We start from the raw sequence: 8,917 nt of genomic DNA, 5'->3' as shown, positions 1-8,917 counted from the left end.
TCCAAACCCTGTCTGAAAAGTTGGCTTTGGGAATGGGTCCAGTCTTGGGCTAACAGACAATCCAGGGGCCATGGCCAGTCTCAGTCAGACCATTAAGTCTGGTCTTTTTATGAGAATTTGCGGCCTGTGTCCCACTGTTCTCCTGCTCCCTCAGGGGTTCTCTGTTGTGTTCCCTGTCAGGGCAGTCATCGGTTGTAGCCGGGCACCATCTAGTTCTTCTGGTCCCCAGCTGATGGAGTCTCTGGTTTATGTGGCCCTTCCTGTCACTTGGGCTCATATTTACCTTGTGTCTTTGGTGTTCCTCATTCTCCTTTGCTCCAGGTGGCTAGAGACCAATTGATGTAACTTAGATGGCCTCTTGGAAGGCTGTAGTGTTTATGGGAGCAGATGGGCAGGTCTTTCTCCCATGGAGCTACTGGGTGGGTTCAAACTATGATCTCTCGGTTAGCAGCCGAGCATATAACGGGTGTTGGACACTGGCTATGTAAATTATAGCTCCTATGCCGCTGGGCATGTATTCATTTCTCCACTGATTTTTTTGCCTCAATGTTTTAAAGAGCTTTTACATTCAGGATTCTGCCTTTTACACAGACTACATAGATTCCATTCAAATTCCGTGGATTAAGAAATAGCAAGAGTTAAAAAAAAATAAAAGATTTTCAGATTAGCAACCCATTTCTCCCTCTTAGGAAGTATTCGCTCTGGTGAACTGTCTGACCTTTCATTTACTCCTGGGGCCTGGCCCTTTGAGTCTGAGATTAGAAAATCAACAGAAAAAAAAAAAAATTGTGAACTGTATCCAATCAGAAAGGTCTATTTTGCACACATTTTCTAATTTGTTGTTCCCTGGAGTGAGTCGCTATTCACAGAAATCCCATGTACAACAAGATCGGACCGTTGTGATGCCCAGGTTTCCATTGGCTGTATTTTGGAAGTCGGCTGCCAGGCCTTTCTTCCTAGTCTCTCAGCCTGGAAGCGCCACTGAAACCCGTTCAGCATCACAGCAACATGCAAGCTTCCACTGACAGACAGGTGGCGGCTGCGCGTGAGGTGCGTTGGCCGGGAATCGAAGCCGGGTCTCTTGCATGGAAGGTGAGGATTCTACCACTGAAGGACCCTCACCCTGTCTCTAATGCCCCTAAGCCATCTGATCTTCCTTCCTTCCATCTCTTTCCTCCCTCTCTCCCTTCCTTCCTTTCTTCCCTCCTTCCTTTTCTTCTTTCCTTCCTTCTTGACCCATGTTGACTGACCCCATAACATCCTCTGCCTCTGTGGTTCATTGCCAGGCTTGTAAATAAAACATTGTAACATAAATATTCTAAAACTTGCTGTTCTCTGGCCCAGAAAGAGCTTAAGTCTAAGGCAGCCAGAAAGAGGATTCATGCTGTTATCGTGACTTCAAACTTCCTCTTATTTAATTAAAACCATTTCTGTGTGTCAGAGCTTGAATGCCAGATGTCTTGACGGTACAGGGCCTACATCATGTAAGACACAGAAGGGACAGATTCATTCAACCCCGCATTCACCACTCCAACACGGGATAAGGGTGTGCCAATCACCACAGAAAATTAACACAGGGTATCACCCAGTGAAAGCAGGTCTCCAGGCCTTTCTTCCTAGTCTATCGATATAATCCGGAAGCTCCGCTGAAACCTGTCCACTAAGGCTGACCCTGCTGGTATTTGACATCCTGGTGGCATAGCTTCCAGCATCCCAGTAACACACAAGCTACCACGGTACGACAAACTGACCAAGATGTTACCTTGAGGACTATGGTGCGCCTGACCCAAGCCATGATCTTTTCAGTCACCTCATTCATCGAAAGCTGAACGATAAAATAGGAAGACCAAAGAATTGAGGCCTTTGAATTGTAGTGTTGGAGAAGAATATCGAATATACCGTGGACTGCCCGAAGAACAAATCTGTCTCGGAAGAAATACAGCCAAAATGTTCCTCAGAAGCGAGGATGGTCAGACTCCAGCTCCCTTTGGATGGGTCATCAGGAAACACCAATTGGTAGAGAAGGACATCATGCTTGGTGAAGTAGAGGCTCAGCGAAAAACACTCAGACCTCCATGAGATGAATTGGCACAGTCGCCGTTAACAACAGACTCAAACATACCAGGGGTGGTGACGATGGCACACGACTGGGCAACGTTTCGCTCTGTTGTGCGTAAGTTCTCCAAGAGTCGGAGCGGACTCAGCTACAGCTGACAGAGGCAATGAGCGTCATCGAGGCTACTGTGCTACGCATTCATTTCTGGGAATAAATGTTACTGAAATCTTTTATACCTTCCTCGTATGGCTACGCGTCTAAATTTAGGACTTTGCTTTCTAGTTCATTTTTCTCCCAGAATAAAATGTTCCCCCAGAAAACTGAAAGCCACTGAATTTATTACTTTAAAATGCTTTCCTCTGCCCAGAGAAATAAACTCCACCTGAATAAATATTAGATTAGCAGGAAAGAACAATTTACTTATTATGACCAAGCCTAGAAGACCCAGGGAAATGAATTTTGTGCTTATTTTTCAAAGCAAAATGACATTTAAAGCCACTGCAGCTGCGAGATGAGATACGAAAATCTCAATTAATAGGAATATAGACGTTTTCTAAAGTTGCACAGCCATGCTTTCCGGTGGGAACTCTATATATTACTGAAACTACCTTGGATCTCATGCATAGTATTATACATTTGTAGAGAATGGGCTCAAAGAAAAAAAAAGTATTCAATTTGTACTCAGCAATTATTTGCTGCTTGGTGTTTGCAGGATTCTATACTAATCTGAGAATCCCTGGGTGGAACAAATGGTGAACAAGCTCAGCTGCTCACCCAAAGGTTGGAGGTTTGAGCCGACCCAGAGGTGCCTTGGAAGAAAGGCCTGGCGATCTGCTTCTGAAAAATCAGTCATTGAAAACCCTGCAGAGCACAGTTCTTCTCCGACACACATGAGGTCGCCATGAGTCGGAGTTGACCCCATGGCAACTTGTTACTCTAATCTAGGTGGAAAAAAAATGAAGACATCATTGCAACCTCATTCGCTTTGAATTCATATAGCCCTGAAACAAATAGTCGTAGGATGTATTTTTTGTGTGTCCAACATGAAGACTTTTGCCAACTCTGGGATAAAGTCCAACCTAGAGAAGAATATCACATTGTTAGCAGAGAAACATTTGTGGAATGACTTACGTTGTCCTTGGTCGGGCTATTTTTAAATATATTTTCTCTTTCTGACTATAGTCCTCTTTAATGAATGGGATGCTTGTCCTCTTGTGGGTTAAGGTTTGTTTTCTTTAAGCCGATCCTATTTAGACTTCCTTTTTAGTAAAAACATATCGAACACTAGGCGACGCTTCCTCTGTCGTGAACAATTTACAGCACTGAGTTTTAGGTGCCAATGTCAACTTGGCAAATAAAAGTCCAGGATGTCCACTGGTATAGTATATCCCAATTCTGCACAGGATATACTCATACCAAGAAAAATCGTCTGTTGCCTATCCGAAATTGAAGTTCAACTGTATCTCATCTGGTAGCCTTGCCTTCAAGAGCTGAAACTTTGGCCGTTCTCCTGACTTTCTGAAGAAGTAGCCTAGCGTATTCTGATAACGCCATCCATTTTTGCCTCGGGGAAATATTTAATCCTTGGCAACCTGGAGGCACTTTCAGAAGTTTGATACTATATTGCTTTCTGTTGGTATAGAATTCTAGCAGATCGCTGGTGGTACAAGTGGTTTGCTGTCAGGCTAAAGGTTGGTGATTCTAACCTACCCAGCAGTGTGGCAAAAGAAAGGTGTGGAGATCTGCTTCTATAAAGATTACAGCCAAGAAAACCCTACAATGCATAGTTCTACACTGTAACACACAGGGTCACTGTGAGTTGGACTAGGCTTGATGGCAACTATCAACAACACTAACTTAAACGTTGGAGCTTCAAACCCACCCACCGGCACCATGGAAGAAAGGCCTGGCAATCTTCTTGCAAGATTACAGCAAAAAAACCCTATGGGACACAATTCTGTTCTCTAACGTGTGGGGTCACCATGAGTTGGAATCAACTCAACAACAATAGGCTTGGTTTGTTTTTTAGAGTTCTATATCCACTTGCCAACATAATCGTATGATACTGGGGCACCTGCTGTATTAAAAATCGTGCTCAGACTTGCTGGCCTGACGGAGACTGGAGAAACCCCAAGAGTATGGCCCCCGGATACCCCTTCAGCTCAGGAATGAAGTCACTCCTGAGGTTCACCCTTCACCCAAAGATTGAACAGGCCCATGGAACAAAACAAGACTAAAGGGGCACACCCGCCCTGGGGCAGGGACTGGAAGGCAGGAGGGAACAGGACAGCTGGTAATAGAGAATCCAGGGTTGAGAAGGGAGAGTGTTGACATGTCGTGGGGTTGTTAACCAATGTCCTAGAACAATGTGTGTACTAACTGTTTGATGAGAAACTAGTTTGTTCTGTAAACCTTCATCTAAAGTACAATAAATATACATATTTCTTATGGGGAAGAAAAAAAAAATCCACGCTGATCCTGAATGGGACCAAACTGACAACAGCAACTCGAAAGGTTAGATAGGAACCTTAGGGAGCAGTGGGTTGATGTGAATGGGGGAAAACAACTCACAAAAAGAGGGTGAGAATGGCTGCACAACTTGAAGGATGTCATCAAGGTCACTGAATTTTCCACATAGAAACTGTTGAATGGTGTATGCTCTGCTGTGTATATTCTCAGCAACAACAAAAATAACATAATTTTTTTTTTTAAGTCCATGCCAATTACTTGCTACTAAACATCCGACCTTCCCGTTTTGAAATATGTCTTTCAGCAATTTACATCCCCAGCCATAGAATCGACATAAAGAGAACAAGCAACAAGATCATATTCCAAGGCCTGGAATGGCCATTCCAGGGGTCTGCGTTGACTTCATTCCATGGGTTTGCATGGATGGCATGCCCTCCACACCTCACACCTTCCTTGTCAAGATAACCACTGTTTCCAAGTCAGCCTGTGACATTTCAGCTCTTCTAAGCTGGTGGAGCCCTGGTGGTGCAGTGGCTAAGAGCACAGCTGCTAACCAAAAGGTCAGCAGTTCAAATCCACCAGCCGCTTCTTGGAAACCCTGTGGGGCCATTGTACTGTGTCCTCTAGGGTCACTACGAGTCTGGATCAACTCAATGGCAATGGGTTTGTTTTTTGTTTTGTTTTCTAGGCTGGCGCCCAGGCAAGAGCAGGCTTAAAGCACCACCATGTTCTATCCTATAATCATAACATGACATTGGGATCAACGTTCTTCAAGCAAGTCGGTGAAGACCTGCTGTGGAATTTAAATGCAATTCTAGCCATAAAAGTTATCTTCAACTGCCAGGACTCTCTGAAATAAATTAAAACCTTTAAATTTGCCAAATGCCACAGGAAACACTTTACAACGCTAAAGCAGATTCTAAAACACCCCTGACCCGAGGCATTAAAGAAATAACAAACAGAACTGACATCTAAGAAGTCCTATTAAAAAAGAAAAGAAATCCCAGAGACACGGTAATGATTGCGCCTTCAGTGAGCTAAAGCTCGGTGTAACTGCCCTGTAGACCTATAATCAGTTCATTATAGAACAAAAGGCGTCAAATCGTGCTTTCTTCTTCTACGTGGAATCCATAATGACTTGATATCAATTCCTCAAATGATGATATTTTGATATTCTGATTCAAGAAGAACCCAGTGCTTATTTCAAAGCATTGTGTAATCTGTCCTGTTCTCACTCATTTCCTCTAGCAGACGTGAGGACCGTGCCTGGCGCTGTTTCAATGTGTCCAGCGACTGTTAATGGACCATAAAAAGTAGGTATTCAGACTAATTCTGCGATAATTGGACAAAATGAATCACCAAAGTGAATTCGTATGTGAGATACCCATCCACAGATGAATGGATAAACAAACTGTGGTGTATATAAACACACAAAGGAATAACAGAGCCAAAAAGAGAAATGAAGGACCCCTGGTGGTGCAAACAGTTAAGCGCTCAGCTGCTAACTGAGAGGCTGGTAGTTTGAACCCACACCCAGTGGTTCCATGGGAAAAAGACCTGGAGATCTGCTTCCATAAAGATTACAGCTTAGAAAACCCTATGGGGCAGTTCTGCTCTGTTACAAGGGGTGGCTATGAGTTGAAATTGACTGAACAGCACCCAGCAACAACCCAGAGAAATGAAGTCCTGATGCTTGCCAGAACGTGCATGAACCTTGAAAACATCATGCTGAGTGAAATAAGTTAGTCACGAAAGGACACATGCTGTATGATCTCACTTATATGAAATAAGGAAATATATAGAAGCCAAAAGGACCCCTGGGGTGCGGTGGTTAACTGTTAACTGAAAGGTGGGCAGTGCGTCCCCAACAGCTGCTCCGCAGGAGAAAGATGTGGCAGCCTGGGAACCCTATGCGTCATTTCTACTCTGTCCTACAGGGTCCCTATGAGTTGGTATAGAAGCCAAAGATCACTAGAGGTTACTGGGGTTGCAGGGAGGGGGAAAAGGAGAGTTTTTGCTTAAGGGACATTGTCGTCTTTATGTTAATGAAAGTGGAAAGATTTAGAAAAAGATGGCAAGAATGGTTGCACAGCCTAAAGAATGTGATTAATGTCACTGAACTGTACGTGACAAATGGGTGAGATGGCATAGGTTGTCTTGTGTATGTTTTCACCAGAATTTTTAACAAAAAAAGAGGAATTCATACAATATTTATAGAACTCACGATTGTACTAAGTAGGGACCACAAAGCTTTGAAAAGCCTCCACATCTTGCCTCGAGGAGTTTTCAGTCTAACAAGGGAAGACGATAAAGACACATTTGACCCCGTCGTGAGGGAGCCAGGGAAGAGGGTAGCAAGGCTGGTGCTGTTATGAGGTGAATTGTGTCCCCCAGAAAGGTGTATTGATGTCCTACCCTTTACCTGTGGGTGTGAACTTGTGAATAGGGTTTGTTTTTGTTATCAGTTGGGTCAAACAAGGTCATACCAGAGTAGGGTGGGTCCTTGTCCTAATCCCTTGAGAGGGTATTTTATAAAAAAGGGAGCCCAAACCCATTGCCATCAAGTCAATTCTAACTCATAGTGACCCTATAGGACGGAGTAGCACTGCCCCATAGTTTCCAAGGAGTGCCTGGTAGATTCGAACTGCTGGCCTTTTGGTTAGCAGCCATAGCTCTTAACCATTATGCCACCAGGGTTTCCATAAAAAGTAGGAATCTTGTCTAATTCTGCTATAGGTGAATAAATGAACCCTTAACGTTAATTCATATGAAATGTCCATCAGCAGATGAACAGATAAACACAACGTGGTGGCTTGATTATTTTCACCTTTGGAGCTCTGGTGTCCTGTCCCCAGCTGGCTAGAGCTGTTATCAGGTATATCAGTCTAGGAGTCCAGTCAGTTTTCTTGTATGAATTCAGCTCAGGTTTCCAGGTAGCTGATATCAAGTGTGTGGTACGGGCTCTGTCCTACAGACTTAGAGGGGCAGGGGTGATTGGCGTATATACCAGTATCTGATTGCAGCAGGGGGTCACGCTCTGAACAAGGCAGAGGGCTGAGAACCGACCCCCAAGTGTCTCTGAGGAAAACGTGTCTCTGTTCCCTAGAGCGTGCTCATGGGTGGGTTCTGCAGAGGGACCATGGGCACCCAAAGTTTTTGTTGTAAGGACTGGGAGGTACCAGTTATCCCTGGACCCCTGTCGAGAGTGGCTGGGCGACCTGAGTGGAGCCACCAGTCCTTAGGTCCCTGTTGTGGGTAGGTGAGGACCTTGTTTAATAGGCAAAGCAATGTCAAACGTCAAACACCCACCTCTCCACCGCACAGCTGAAATGGTTGGAGTCTGCCAACAAGGGCCTATTCTCCCGAAATAGGCCCACTCAGGTCCATGCAGAAGGGAAAGGTGCTCAAGGTCCACGGACGGTTTATGCCTGGACAGGAGCCGCTTCTGTCCTGAGCCCCCCCAGTTAACGGAGCTGGCAAATTATCTTTTCCCCCCAGTTGCAAGTTTTTTCCTTCCCCAAGGCCGGGAGGACGGCTCCAGGTGCTCACCAGGGTCCATCTCAGGCCCCGGGATTCAGCCGCTGAAGCCGGCTTGGGGGTGGGGGGGGGCACACAGTAAAATATGGGCAAGGACTTAGCTTTTGCCGAGAGCGCCCTTCTGCTCAGGTCCCGGAGGTGTGAGTGGGCTGTGGGGCTGCCGCTTCTCCCTCAGGAAACTGAGTTCTCCTCAGGTCCGGGAGGTGTGAGCGGGCTGTGGGGCTGCGGCTTCTCCCCCAGGAAGCTGCGGCCCAGCGCTAGGACCAGCCTGCTGCTGCCGCTCCAGGAATGGGGCCTGAGGGCTCCCTGCAATTCAGGTCCGGCAACTCCTCTCCGCTTCTGAACGGCCTCCTCCTTCCCCTGCCCCTCAGTTCAATGTCTAAGCTTGCCTTTGGCGCTCAGGGCTCCCAGCTGGTCACAAATATACTCATTTCCCTTGTTTTCCCAGGTCTTTGTTGTAAATAGCGGCTGTCCATTCCGCCATCTCGGCCCCGCCCCCACGATGCGGTGTCTACAACAATGGAATCCTGCTCAGCCACAAAGTCGGGGCAGATAGACGCCACGTGAAGACGGAACCAGATGTATCTACAAGCAGCAAAGTAACTCCAAGGAACCCCGCATCCACCAGAAACTAGGAGAGATGCTCCGTCTTAGTCACCTACTGCTGGCTATAACAGAAATACCACAGTGGATGGTGTCTCAGTCACCTAGTGCTGCTGTAACAGAAATACCACAGTGGATGGTGTCTCAGTCACCTAGTGCTGCTATAACAGAAATACTACAGTGGATGGTGTCTCAGTCACCTAGTGCTGCTGTAACAGAAATACCACAGCGGATGGTGTCTCAGTCACCTAG

The sequence above is a fragment of the Elephas maximus genome, chromosome X (genome assembly GCF_024166365.1).
Source record: "Elephas maximus indicus isolate mEleMax1 chromosome X, mEleMax1 primary haplotype, whole genome shotgun sequence".
Taxonomy (NCBI): domain Eukaryota; kingdom Metazoa; phylum Chordata; class Mammalia; order Proboscidea; family Elephantidae; genus Elephas; species Elephas maximus.
The sequence above is the reverse complement of the archived record's forward strand: the minus strand, read 5'-3'. Positions refer to the sequence as shown.